Below are 15570 nucleotides of genomic sequence, written 5' to 3' on the forward strand. Positions count from 1 at the left end.
GCATCGATTGAACGAAGGATTTATTATGTGCATACATCACAGGATAAGGGACAGAAATAGAATGCAAACTTTCGAAGCGTTATACATAATGCATTGTTTTTTTTTTTTACAAACTAGGTCACGTTACATGATAAATAATATATTGTATAAATACAATGTATGGCAAATGTTAAAAAGCTTATACCTATAATAAAGGAAATTTTTTTGACTTATCGCAATAAATTTCATTTATGCAAACAAACGTCGTAATAAATTCATTGTCCTATTGATAACTTTTCAAACCTTCTAAAAGATTCTCATCTTCAATTATTTTAATTATATTCTTTTTCAATTTTATAATATTTTTTAAATAATTATAATTTCCATTATTATTACATGACTTCATAAGAATAAACTGTCCAAGCTATTAGATGCTGCGTTAGAGACAATCGCTGACTCACCGAGTGATCAAGAGTATAAAATGTGTCTCGAAAAAGTTTATTTGAAAAACACTCGATAAAGCGCGTCATCGTCTATCCCGAATGGGGAGCACATCGTGTATCTATGCTGCTAATGCGGTTATATGTAGCCCTTCCAAACCAAGCACTTTGATGGATGTCCCGCATTAAGCGTACATGTTTGAAGTGCGAGCTCTTAAAGCCGCGCAACACTAGCCGATCTCTCTCGGCGCGGGCGGAGCGTGACGAGGGATCGATCGTTTATCCGCCGTTCCTTTCTCGCGTGCGCGCTCGGTCAAATGTGTGTCGAATGCGTGGGTTCGCGCGCGTGGACCGCGCTTAATGATTGTATTTACAGCTCGCTTAACCGTGAACCGGTTGTGTACGTACGCGCCTGGATCGGTTTAGATCGACGTGGGCGCGACAGACGTACGGACAGGACGGGACGGCAATTGGAGCATAGACCAGCTCTCTCGCGACACTTCCGCGTTGATTGAAGTCAACGGACGAAGGCAACGTACGGTGAACACGCGGTAACGTGTGTCGAGCCTATGATACCGCGACCGTCAGCGACGAAAAAAAATTACGTGTCGTTTCAATAGATCTGTACATTCCCCCCGTGGTTACCAAGCCGGCGCCAGCTGGTAATTGGAAACGATCCGATTTTGTAAACGTTCGCCGTGATTTTGTCCGTCTGCGGTCTCACGGTCGTTTCATCGCGATAAAACATTTTCGCTTTGCAACATTTTTTGTATTTTTTTTTTTTTTACGAATTGATCATTTTAATATCCGTTTTAATGCGTTAAATGTACCATATATTGGGCAACAAATAAATTTATAAAAAATTCCTGTCTACAAACAATCATAAGATAACAAGATCGCAAGGTAAATAACGACAGAATGGATTCATTGTTTTGAAATAGCAATATAAAATTATATGAAAGCAGTAGAATAACTTGGGAATGTTCTTCCTCGATTGTTACGAAACATACCAGTGGTCGCCGATCGCGTAACTGAATATTTTACCTAGCTTCAATTAAAAGTAATACTCTATCGTTGAGTTCGAGCGATGCGGTACGCTTATCGGATAGGTGGACTCACCGTCGCTCGATCTATACCAACGTCCGCGCGATAGTCGAAAAGTTAATAAACCGCACTGAATACGAGAGCATTCGGGAAAAGGGCTCGTTCGGTTATTTCAACAAACGTACAAATTTCCCACAACCATGTTAAACCGTAGAGGCCGGTAATTGAAACCAATCCGATTTCGGTTACGTTTGCTCTAATTCCGAGGACGTTAAAGCACCATACAATCAAATTTTGCGAGAAAAAAATAGCCGATTATACTTGCTTTTCATATAAAAAACAAAAAAAAAAGATAAAATAATAAGAACAACCGTCGAGAGCTCAGCGTTCGACTTTCTCCCTCGCGGTATTCGTATTTATTATGCTAAACCGTCCAAATGCAATTAAGTGGCGATCACGACGGCCGCGACGTATTACTCGGAATTTAATCTCTCGGCTCGAGTAACAGATCCCGCGCGACAAACAGCTCCGGTAGAGCGAGAAAGAAATAAGATTATTATTCAGATCGGCACATGCGCTGTTACAGCAGTCGAAGAACTCCGGAAGGGAAGTCCATAAATGGTAATTGTTGAATCCAACGACAATGGTCAATGATGGCGGGTGGACGAAGGGGAGACGAGGAAATCTCAAGCTACTTCTAGCGCGAGGAACGATGCAAATACGTCGCGGACAAGCGAGAATTGCGGCCGCAATCCAATCGATGAACGGAGGACATCGGACGTAATCGGGAAATGTCTTCGCGCGTTTCACCTCGTTGAGTACAGATTGTCGCGTTGCTATTGCAGCTGCGTCGCCGATGCGTTCGTTTCTCGCCCAATAAACTGCCGCACTGTCCACCGACTTGTTCTTTTTCCCGGCGATCCCAGGAACAAAAGGGACGGAGAAAGAGCTTAAATTGCATTGTTATGTCACCGATTACTTAACCGTAGACGGCCGACAACCGTAATCCCCACTGTCAGGCTCGTAATACTTTTAAATAGAACATCAGGGACTATGAGACAGCCTGCTGCTTTTTCCTGTTTCCTAAAAGGCCAGATGATCTCTGATTGTAAGTACAATACGTTTCGCCTCGAATTCAAGGTAAGCGGTGTTTCCTAAATTTATAATTAATATGTTAAAAAATATAGAAGAATTATGATAAATCACAGAAGGCTAAATCTGCTAATTCCAACTGATTTTCAAGGATTAGTTGGAAATCAGTTTCCGAATCTTAACAAAGGGATACGAATTCGACTGTAAATCAGCTTTCCATCTACGCTCCTCCAAGCAATGCTTCTCTCTGACAATGACGTGCGCGCGAAATAGATATGATACACCGTTTACACGTGAGATCTATTTTAGCCGCGGAATGACCGATTGAACATTGTGCAAGCGAGCTAACGTAGATTGCGGAGATTATTCAAACGCGTCCGCTAAATTCGACTAGCGATCACAAACGATCCTTCCTCGTAAACGGTCCTTCCGTTGCACGCGGGTGCTTTATATCTATCGCGCGGACGCGAGTGAGATTCGCGTTGATCGCGAACGGACGATCGAAAACGAGTTATCGGAGGAAATGAGTCGATATTTTACTCCGACAAGCGCAGGGATCAAATTTTGCGGTTTATTTATCGCGGCCGCTCGTTGGCTGTGGGCTCTTTGTCATTTCTCTTCCTTTTCCCATTTGTCCGTACGGCTTGCAATAATTCGAGTTTACCCCGCCCACATATTTCTGGTCAGCGGTTTACCTCTTGGAATTCGCCGTGCGCTTGTCAATTCCTTAGATAGAGTTTACTCAGAGTTACCACGATCGATCTCGATATAATCTTCATTCGCCATAGCCGAACGTTGTAGCGAAGTTTGAACAACACATATAATACGCCGGACTGGATTGCCATTCCACAAACGTCATATCGCTGGGACAATAGGCGTGCCGATACGTATCACGAGTAATTTTCGGCTGACCGACCAGTTCGGTCATGAACCAAAGCATGCTTCATCTTTCTCTAGATTCATATACAGACCCACCCGTCTGCGTTTACGCTTACAGCGAATCATTTACCATCGTACCGCTAATGACAATTTCCAGTATTCAATATGATATTTCGAATACAGCGCGGGATACGCGGTCAGGTCACACACGTCACGGACAGGTCAATCCCAAGTATCATCAGCACGTCGTTGCATCAGTCGCCGCAACGCGCATGTCGCACTATCTGTGAATATTATGCAACCAAGCGTGACTTGATCGGCAAGCGGGTAAACATTAGGAACGTTTCCGCATATTGAATATATAAAGGTTCATTGACGCATTACGAGGCGAGGTGAATGTTCTCTTCTCTCGTTAGATACGTGGCGAAATGCGATACAAGTTTCGTTGCATTCGGATATAAATGTTTTAGTTCCTCTATTATATTTATGACAATCGAAATATTATGTTTCTTTTTACATATAATATTTTTTTCTATTTGATTCGTACAATTATTTTACTTTTTTCTTGATTGCGAAATACTTCTTGAGACAAAATTAAATTGTATTAGTGAAAACAAAATAATATCTAGATGAAATGTGTCTGATAATTCGTCTGATAAAGATAGCGTAATAGTGATTTATGGCACTGTTTAATTTATAAACTCTATCCGCTATTGTCTGCGGCAAGAGAGTCAATCGGAAAATCAAAGTTAAGACGATTACATTGTTCGTCTATTATATACGCCTGATTGGTTCGGTCGATTCGCGCAAAGTAGCAGTAATTTGATAAATTTGCGTACTCTTCAATAGGTCTACCAATTAAAGAACTTGATAACTGAGAAATGCAATGCTTTGTTCACAATTTAATAGGTTTGACGTATTTCCTGTTAAAGTAATAAAATATAGGAAAGGTGATATTTAAAAAAATGGCCTTTGTAGGTATTATAAACAAACACTCTTAATATCTTCGTTATTAGTTAAGATATTCTGTAATTATTCATGAAATTAATTGTTTAATATTAGCCGTTACAATGACATTTATATACCAATAACTGACATTTGTTATAAAGAATTTAAATTGATTATACTATTATTAATCTATACTTTACATATATTATTTATAGATATTCATTACTGCAATCTATATGCGAAAGGATTATATGCATGTATATATAACTCTTTCGCATATAGATTGTATTACATTTGCATATTCTGTAATATTTGGCCTGTTCCTTTTAGCTGCTACACTGGGGCAATAAGTTAAAGTAAAACAAGTATATATTTTTCTTTTTCTAATTTTAAACTATAGTCTCTTTAATTTAAATAAATATATTAACTTTGTAACAAAACGCTGTGTTTCTTTAACAAAACTAATTTTTAAAATCTATTTTTATGTAGCGGGACACATTACCAATCTTATTTCTCTTCGAGCAGTTATGCAGTCACGTTTTAATAAATAACATTCTAAGTAATAAATATTTCGTAACTTTAAATCTAGAGTCGATCAAATAATAAATACATTGGCAAATATAATTACACGCCTGAATTAAGTTTTCAATTTAAAACATTAATTATTAACAAAGTTATTACAAAATATACCTAAAGGGAGGAAGAGGGTAATAATATTCCCTTCTTCTCGCTTTTCTGGGGAAGAGGAAAAATGAAACACATAAAAGTCGTCGTTGAGAATGACGCGCCTAGATTAGCTTTTAACAACGCGCCTTAATTGGAGTTTACCAACAACGCCACCGTCTCCTTCCATCGTGCAGTGTTAGAAGCGCGATTTGCATTAATGGACACGTTAACATGAACTTTATCAAACACAGTAATATAGTTGACAAACTGGTATTATACCTTACGCGTGGACCGCAACAGGCGATTAGGTTTGCAAATTACACTCGGCTGAGCGCAATCGATTGCAGCTGCCGATTACCGAAAACGTAATTAAATTACACAATAGCTATGATTTATAACCCCAGACAACCACCCTTCCTGCAATTCAATCGGTCGGCTCATCCTTCGGTTACGTTTGGAACTCTATTGTACATAGCGCAGCTGCGTAATGAGCAATACATATAATGCGCTGTTGTTTATTGTCCGAAAGAGCATTAAATATTTCCGTTTGAGCTGATAAAGGAAATGTTTCAGTTCTACTTTCTGTCATATGTGTCTCGCAAATCCAATAAAACGATATCCTCCATTTCCATTACTCAATGCTCTTGTGATCGCAATTATACCCGCGTAATCATTTCAAGATGCTGCTAATGTCAGTGCACATACTTGACTACACTACACTATGCATGACGTGTATTCTTCTGATGTGCAGATTTAGACACATGTATGATGTAGAGGCAAAAAAAAAATATATATATATATATATATATATATATATATATACGCGGTGGTATTTCGAAGACGCGGTGGAACGCTGAATTCCAAATTTAAACAGTGGCTACATTACTTTCGTCGTCACATCTTCGTAGGTCGACAACCTCCTTCTTCAGATCGTTCGCCTGAGATAACGAATCCGGATTAGTTAATTCGGTACTAAAATCAAGTGGTGGTTTCTCAAAAATCAAAAAGTAATGTATAAAAATATATAATCGATCGTAATTGATTGTAAATCATTTGACATTCGTAGCTCATACATATGTACAATGTCAAGTTCGATTTATCATGGAAGATATGATAGGAGAGAATTAGAGAATACTCTGTAAAAAATGGCACTGAACTAGGACAATGCTCTGCGACAAACCAATCAATATATGCGCTCGAGAGAAATGTTCGATACATCATAATTAATTCAAGAATGCCGTCTGACAGCCGAGTTGGATATTCGCACCACGAGTTTCTAAAAATAACAGTAGCTACAACCCTACCAGGACGTTTCCATAACTGCTGGCTTTTCGGCGTATGCGATACTAAAATAGAAAGCTTCACGATCTTTCGTGGAAACTTTCAAAAACACAAAGAGGGGAGACTATAACGATGCGCAACTGAGACCACAATGACGCCCAGCTGTCCATTCCTTAAACACGGCCCTTAATTGGGTCAATGAACTCAAGAATGACAAATACACGACTGACTCCTACGTTGTATCAATAACGGCATCACGACAATCGCGGCAATCGGGTTAGCCCAGTACAGGTAGATAGTCAATGCACACCAGGTATGCGTGCTGCCACCATGTTTCTCCTGCGACCAGTCTTTTCCGTAGCCGCCCTACCTCTTCCCTTACCCGCCGTTCCTTACCATCGCATTCTTTTTTCCCTCGCCTTTGCTTGACCGAACGGAGCGAGCGTTCGCCCCGAGAACTCGTTTACTTCCCGATCGAGAGGCGATCGACCGAGCGAGATGGTTACCTCCGAAGGGCCGGCCAAACGGACCGACCTGACGTGATAGAATCTCGATATTTCATCGTTGTGCGCCTTCGAATTACGTGTCCTTGCGCTCCTCACGCGAACGGACCTTTTGCGTACTTCGACGAGTTTGCGCGGCTGACGATTGGAAAATTATATACCGCGTGACGTGTGGATATTGCGAAGAGAGCAGTTTCTCTTATTGGCTGAGGCTTCTCTCGCGAAGTGCAGAGGCAAGGGCGAAGAGAGAGACCCCTCATTTGATTTATCACTTCGAGCACTCTTTGAGAGGACTCGAGATTGTATCGTGATGAAACGAAGGTATACAAACGATATGATTGACAACTCAGTTTAATTGGCATCAGCGTCAAGCAATCTCCTGTCGTCACGCTCAATTTTAATCTTTATTTCAACATACAGAAATGTGTAAACTTTATCGTTCTTCATTAATTAAAACAAGCAAATACATGATATAAATGAGAAAACGCACAAGATTGGTATCAATTTATGTTCTATTTATTTTGGAAAATGTAATATATTTCTGAAAAGTACTAGTAATAAGTTTAAACGTGCAAATCGTGATGCAAGAGTTGCGATCTCCGTGCCAAAGATTCAATTTCAAATCCACCCAGAACAATATCAATTTTTTTACTATTACCATTTCTTACGAAGGTTATAACAACCGAGAGTACCTAAAATAATTATCATAAAGCAAATGGAGATCTTCAGTTATGGATAACCGACTTAAAAGAAAAAATATATTTAAAACATAGTGAATGATTTCAAACATGAAATAAAAATTTCATACCAAATAATATTTGAATGTGGAAAATTTCTTTAAATCTTATATATTTTGACTTACATAATATTGAAAATCTTGAGAATCTACAATGTTTTAAAAATATATTTCTATTTTAAAATAGAACAAAAATATTAAGCTTGTATGAAATCAATTAATCAAGTGTTATTTAGGTCTATTAATAAATAAATAAACAGTTAAGTATCAATAATAAAAATATCTCATTACATAAAATAACAGCACAAAATAAACAATCGCCCTTCGAAGTAGAGCTCTCTTCTTCAATGTGAATATTAACTTAATTTATATTAATGATGTGCAAATAATATTTCGGAAAAACGCATGACTCGTATATTTTCATTAATAAATTAATATGGAACAAACGTTGCAATTTTATATTACAATAATTTATTAATGACAATATTATACGAATCATGCATTTTTCCAAAATATTATTACCACATTATTAATATAAATTAAGTTTAAGTTAATATTTACACTAAAAAAGACTTCATAGTCATTCGTTATTTATTTAATGTTATGAGATATTAAAGACATATTTGTATAATTATTTGATACCTAATTATTCACTCGTTTATTAGTCAAAATAACATTTAATTTATTTTTATTTTTTTAATATATTATGTTATAATAATCTTTTTTTAATTTAAAAAATATATTAATATGCTCTTCATAACGTGGCATAATTATTTTAATGATTTAATAAAATTATTTTCGTATCTGACAAATTTTGAATGTATAACATTAAATTATTTAATAAATATATGTAATTATTGAAAAATTAATATCAAGATAAATCAAGATTCTTCGTTCTTATTATCTCATATTAAGAAAAGATCTTTTAAATATTTGTTCTTAGGTATACAACTCTAATTTTATTTATATGGAATGCCGCACTATGTATACTGAAAAAAGTCTAATATAATAATTAAGTTCAGACGATAATTACTAAAGCTTTAGTGAAATAATTTCAATCAAATGGTTCGGTTAATGTAATCAAAACTAATTATTATTATCAAACAGTTGATTACACACACTATTATTATATTAGATAATAATTATTAAATATAAATAACACCAATACACTAAACAAAATATATTTGATAGTTATTATCAGACTTTCTTTTTAATATAACGCTATATTTTTAAAATAGGCTTGTTAACATTTCAGATATACATATGTATCACACTATATGTATCACACATCTAATGCATAAAAGTAAACATTAAAAATATAAAAACATTCAGAGAAAAAATACCAGTAACTAGAAATTTGAGGACAAACAGTGTCTCAACTATTATAGTTGTAAAAGACAACAAATTAGATAAAATTATATGAATTATTAAGAAAATATACCATTCGTTGGATAACTACAGAAAAATAGGTAACACAGGTGACGGAAAAATAAAACCAACTGAAATTCGGTTGAGACTCAATCGAGATTCTTCGTTCTTCTTCTAGCTTAGAATACTACACCACTATTCTCATAATTATACCGTCGTATATAAATATTTAATCAGTCAACGACTCTATGTGCCTACGCAAAATGGCATCAACAAAAAATGTTTCTTGCCAAAAATGTGTCATAGTAACTGATTAATATATAGTTTTATAACATTATGCTTCGTTCAAAAAATTAATTGTCTAAACTAGAAAGTTATAATCGTCATATCTTATTGCATGGAATCTAAATAACTATGTACTTATTTCACTATCACTTAATAGTGCAGATAAATTGTTGCGGTGACTATATTTTTTTGGCATTCAGTACTATTTTATGCAAATACCAGAATTTCAGAGTTGTCAAATTATAGTTACCGGAACTATTTCGTTTTCTCTCAATAACAAACGAGATGTGTCACCACACGGTACACTGTGGTGAAGTTCAACGGAATCGGCTTACGGGCAAACGTATAACGGGCAAACGTGACTGCTCCACGATGAATTCATGCGTATATCGGTGCCAACTTAAGATAATACTGTGGGCGCGGTAAAGGAGTTCATCGCCTACGCTCCTCCGGGCCAGCATGAACGTAGGTATATATGGTGGCGGGTCGGAGAGAGTCGCTATATCGCGACATTATACGAATATCGACGGCAGGCTGCCAGTAGCGCTATTGGCGGGTTAAACTCATCGTTTTAATGCGGCATGAACCGGAGTGCGCTCAATTATCGTGCGCGAATCCGGAAGCGGATAAACGCGCGACGCGACGATAACTCGCGACGGGATTTGACGATCGGACGATCGAACGAGCGAGGCGCGTTGCACGTAACCGTGGACGTAGTTCGACAACGAGCCAATTAGCTCGGTGTATGACGCGCTAATCATGGTCGGCATTAATGATACGCATTGGATTTGTAATGGATGATTACTTCTTTACTCGAGCATAATACTTTCTACTTGGCAAATTCCAAAATAGCATATATGCTGCTCGAATAAAAGAATACGTTCTTTTATTACGAGAAATAAAAATCTGTATCATGTTATTTTATGATTCTAAAGCAATAAATTCTCAGTTAATTTGTCTTTAGCGGAAACTGTCAAAAATTGTATTATTTGTAACAAGATCTTCGCAATTAAATATGCAGATTAATTTAGTGTTAATTATAAATTAAAGTTGTGTAAAACTAATTCAGGAATCAAGTTTCCTAATCATTTATAATTGCAGTTTAGAATCGCTTTATAAAAAATAAAATTAGACTGATTGATATATCTATTGACACTGTCTTTTTTGAAATTGTTACAAAAATCAATTATATCGTAATATATTTTTGTATATTTGTAATTAATTTAATCATAATTTAATCATATTTTAAGTATATAAATTATTTTTGTCTAACGTCATAAATTTATAATTAAACAACAATAAAATTATTTGCTTATTTTTGTCTTACGGAAAATATAATAAGATTTTATTTGAAAGTATCTTTAACATGTAATATATTCCAACCAAAACATACGCTATTGACCTGTCCTAAAGTGTAATCGTGTAATCATTGTATCACGCCGCATCATTACTCGTGGCGCGAATGCTGAATTTTAATTGAACACAAGGAAGTCACGATGAATCGTTAATAATACGTGTGCTGCTTAGACTGCAGAATTGCATTGCGCACGGATCGCTGTAATCAGATATATATGTACGTCGAGATTCATTCGCATCATTTGATTAGTACCTAGGTAACATACGCTCGGCAAGGTAGCTGAGGATAGATCGATACGGATATAATGCGGATTACAACGATCCTTACGCCGTATCTTGTTACCCGCTGGGTAAAATCCCGTGGGCTAGCGAACCCAATTCGGAGAGAGAGAGCGCCTCGCAAAGTCCCTAAAGACCGTCTCGTCGCGCGCGCGCACGCTCGTGGAAAATACTCCGAATTTGCATGTAGCGAAGCGCGTCGCCCGGAAAATCCGGTAACGAAAGCCATTCAAACTTTTCGCATCACGCGGGAAGCGCGTCTCTTGCGCCGAAGGCGACCGTGAAAAGGGGTAATCTTGAGGGTAGGATACGCGCAAACTCGGGTAATTCGTATCAAAATCTGAAAAAGAATGAGTCTCTCTCTCTATCTCTATCTCTCGCATCACTTTTCGTCCGTTTTCTCCTTCTCCTTCGCTCTCTCTCTCTAACTCAATGCGAATTATCCGGACGTTGCATCCGAACTCCGGCAAGAAGTGCGCAATGTTAGCGCGAACTTGCCGCGAGATAAATGTCACGAAAACGGTTCGCCAGCCAGGATCGGCGTTTCCGGAATTTCCACGGTATACCCGGAGGTCGACGGCACGCGAGATGCGGCGTCGAAGTCTCTCTCTCTCACGTGCGCGGGCGAACGATTTTCGGTAACGATCGGCGCGGCGTATGGGAGTCGATAAGCGAATCCTCCTTCTCGAGTTTGACGTCGAGTTTAATATCGAGACAATTCCGTCAGAGATCGGAAATAAATATCTTTACGGGATAGTAACAAGTGCGTGGTATCAAGATTGGATTCTCGAATATCGAGTTATATCGAGCGGTACAAAACGGATCGACATGCAGCTCGTTATGATTCAACGCAACGTCGGTCGTGATGAATATTACATCACAACGTCGCGACGGTGTGACGTAACTACTTTAAATAAATAGGCTGACGTTGCTGGAAGATTTCCGCTTGTACCCCGTCGTTAATCCCGTTTTCCAAATCCCCGTGGAAAAAAGCGGCAAACGGGGTCGAGTTTTTAATAAGGAAATAATCGCGTTACATAAACGATCGGAATTGCGAGAGACGGATCTCGCGAATTCCGGCGACTCGTTTCACGAATCAACGGTTTTTAATTCCATTCTCGTAACGTCGCCGAAACGTAAAAGAAGACGCGATACGTGTGCGCGAAACTTAAATGAAATGAAGAAACGGGAAAACAAACTGCAGGTTGAATCCGCGTTTTGCCTGGCTAAAAAACAGCGCCTCGGCGTTTCTCCCGCTATGTGTTAGCGCGGACGTTCCTTGTTCAACTTTTTCCAACCTTATTCGCCTTACCCCGCTCCTCGTCTCCCCTCCTCACCGTCTCTCTCTCTCTCTCTCTCTCTCTCTTTCTTTCACTGAAAAGTACTCTACAAACGTGGAATTTTTACTACATCCCCGCGGTGTAGGTCCTGACGAGGGTTCGTGCGACGACGTCGCATTAAAGGCGAGCGGCGTTTAAAGGCGACCACGCCAGCGGCGGAAAAGATGCCTCCCAGACACTACAACCGGGAGAGGAACGGGCGACATAATATGTCGCCAGTAAACCGTTCGCTCCCGTCACGGGAAAGCGTAAAAACCAAACAACGCCGCCCCGCCAATCAAACGCATCGGCATGTAATCACAGTAAGTAAATGCGCCGCGCGCGGCGCAATAAAAGATCTATTATCGTATATGTGCTGTTTCATCGCTACTTCGATGTCAATTCAATTTTACAACGTCACATCGCGCAGTTCCCTCTATCGTTAATACGTGAGTGATTTTGAAATCGTTAAAGCGGAGAAATAATTTTCATTCCGCTCGCCTCCATTCGAAACTAATTTCGACCACCGGCCAATTTCGATCCGCTACCGTTCGCTCGGATCGTAATTTGAGCGTCACGCGTTGCGACGAATATAAGTAATTAGAAATATAAATTGCAATTCCCGCGCGCTCTCCCCGTTCTTCCGAAGTTTGTCCTCGTGCGTCTAAAAAACATAGAACGAGATCGAATACGAAATACGCGCGGAATTCATTTCCATTCACGCCGGGAGAGACTGGGAGAGTGTTGCGCGCGTGTCTTTCGCGCGCGTGACCGAATATTTAATTGCGCGAGTCACGGCTAATTAAATTCTTTGCGACGAAGACGGACTACTCGCGGCGCGGCGCGGCGCGGAATCACGGTGCCATTATTCGCGGCGCATTCGTCTTCCACCCGAGCCGATGACGTGGAGGTCGACATTATCCAAGAATCTGCTGCAGCAAGGGGCTTAATGATCCAGCGGACCACTCGGACTGCAACACCGCACCGACTCTCCCCTCCGTCCCCCTCGTCCCTTCTCCGCGTCTCTCTCTCTTCACCACCACGTCGCTCCGGGTTCATCGGAATTATGACGCGCAACAAACGCGAGTCGCTCGCTCGCTCGGCGAACGTTTTCAAAGCTTTTTACCACACAAGTGTACTTTGAAATTGTAGTCTCTCCCGGTCTCCCGAGTTTTCGACTCATCGGAAATAATACATAAATGTTTACGATAATTTACGCGGCGAGAAATAAAGCGAATCTTGGTTATCGCTTCCCTGCCCCTCGAGATAAAAAGTACGATTTATCTGTCGTAAAAGAATGCGCGGGGGAGGGGGTGCTCGTGTGCGTCGACCTAGAGTGTACGAGAGAGAGAGAGAGAGAGAGACAAAAAAAAAGATTGCGTTTCTTCACGGAAAACAGATAACGACCGATTTCGTTCGTTTCATTCAGTAGACAGAATGAGAACACGATAAGAAGATTAGAAGTTTAAACGGCACGCAGGTGTCGGAGTGAAAACTGCCGATCGCGATATTTATTGGCAATTAAACGAATTAATTAGACCGTCCCGGTTATATTTCTCGTTGGCACAAGCATCTGGCTCCGAGGCACAGTATCTGTGTGCGATACACGCACACTCGCCACGCTCGGTCGTCACGTGTTTTGAAAAGCGCGACGACGGTTTGTTTACACGTCACGATCATTATTTATGCGCGCGCCTTATCGTCCCGCTCGACTGAACGACGACGCGCGGGTTTAAATGTCCGCCGGTAAACAAACAGAACGGGAGAATGAGCCGCATGCCATCCCGAAATTGTTACGTCGAAAGCTTACTCTTTGTTGACAAAGAGAGAAAGAGACTCACCGTTAGGAAAATTCCGTGGAACTCCGGGGTCTCCGATTCGTTCCGTGTTCCGAACAGCCGGCCTGGAAGGAACGAGGGCCTCTTCTCTCTTCCTTTCTCGAGGTCAAAATTTACAGCCCGCCTCGCAGCCTTTCTTTTCGTGTCCGCGGCTCGCTCTTCTCTCTCTCTCACTGCGCACTGTCATTTGTCGTATATACCGGCGCGTATTACCACCTCGCCCCCTCTCGTCGTCAATCACCTCACGATCGACACAACCGAGGTATTGCCCCTCCGGACAATTCCGCGATGAAGACGTGCCAAAGTCTGTCCTGTTCTCTTTCTCTCTCTCTCTCTTTCTCTCTGTCGCTCTCGATGTATCGCTCGAACACGCGAGAAATTGACCGCGAGAGATCGCGGATCCTTCTCCTCCCGTGAGATCAGCGCGACGTGATAAAATCGGCGGGACGGAAGCCACGTTGGACGCGAATTGCGGTCGCGAGCGTGTGCTCCCTTAGGACGGTCTTCGGCGCTTGGAGGTTAGGTTCAAGCAGCTGGCGTCCTTCCTCGGGCTTCTCGTTCTCCTCGGTCAGGTAGTGATAAATTGGACGGGCACTACGCGCGCGCCTCGCGGCGAGAAGGGAGACGGGACGACAACGACGACAACGACAACGACGGCGACGGCGACGGTGACGTCGTCGACGTACGGCGGACGCGAGGCCGATACCTCGCACGACGGCGAGCGAGTGCGACGTCACCCCGTGAATGCGGTCTGTCCGGAGCCCTCAGCACGGGAGGACCGGCGAAAAACTGCGCGAAAATCCAGCCATGCTGACTGCGCGACCGGCGTCAGACTGCCGCGAGAACGTAGCGGGGATTCAGTTGAGTGGCATCGCCCGGCTAGAGGGGTCGTCCACTCCTCTCGCGCGCTCGTTCCCTCTCGCTCGCTCCGCCGCACTCGTCTCCCCCTCACTTCAGACCAGTCGACTGCCGACCCCTGCCTCGCTGCTCCGCCAGCGCTGCCACGGTTACCCCCACTCCGCGGTATTCCCTTCGGCCGCGCTCGCTCCCACTCGGCTGCCCGGCCGGTTCCCCCACCACCAGGGAACCTCTTCCGTGACTCCGTTCCCACTCTCCCCACTTCGTCCGCGGTCGCGGTAGCGAAAGAGTATCGGTGTGTATGTGCGCGCGCGAGTGAGAGAAAGAGAGAGAGAGTTCGCTGTGACGTCGCGCGCGAACGGGACGCACGAAAGAGTAGCGATAGTGTTCGGAATGGAGTGACGCGTGAGAGAGACAAAGATGAGAGGATCGGGAGCAAGAACGAGAGCAGGTGACGGGCTTGGCGGGACGGAGGCCACGAACCGGTGTTACGACGGAGAGAGCTGCGACGCGCGCGGTCGACCAAACGAAGATGGCGCAGGTGAGTGAGTGTATGCGTGTGTATGAGGGAGAGAGATTCTGCGTGCTCCGGCCGCTTCGAGCGAGGAGAGGAGCCGCGTCGTGAAAAGGAATGCACCTGGTGGCGCGACAGAGACATACACGAGCGACGGTGCTACGTGCGAGAGTCGCTGGTCGAAC

General features: G+C 41.6%; 1 protein-coding gene and 1 long non-coding RNA gene across 5 annotated transcripts in view; one reads left to right on the forward strand and one right to left on the reverse strand.

Annotated features, from left to right (window-relative positions):
• LOC105840233 (bifunctional heparan sulfate N-deacetylase/N-sulfotransferase) overlaps positions 1–15570 on the reverse strand; it is a 266600-nt gene that overhangs the window by 96382 nt on the left and 154648 nt on the right. Inside the window, exon 1 of one of the 4 annotated variants that reach the window (XM_036283749.1) lies at positions 14017–15293. The exons of the other annotated variants lie outside the window; for them this stretch is intronic. The gene's annotated coding sequence lies outside the window, so the exon portion shown is untranslated. Of the gene's footprint in view, positions 1–14016; positions 15294–15570 lie in introns of those variants that run through there. 4 annotated transcript variants of the gene reach the window in all.
• The window catches only part of LOC105833411, a 110371-nt gene continuing 110079 nt past the window's right edge, over positions 15279–15570 (forward strand). The window contains exon 1 of the long non-coding RNA XR_004962423.1: positions 15279–15412. This is a non-coding gene — a long non-coding RNA (uncharacterized LOC105833411). The remainder of the gene's footprint in view (positions 15413–15570) is intronic.

This window comes from Monomorium pharaonis, chromosome 3, assembly GCF_013373865.1.
Source record: "Monomorium pharaonis isolate MP-MQ-018 chromosome 3, ASM1337386v2, whole genome shotgun sequence".
Taxonomy (NCBI): domain Eukaryota; kingdom Metazoa; phylum Arthropoda; class Insecta; order Hymenoptera; family Formicidae; genus Monomorium; species Monomorium pharaonis.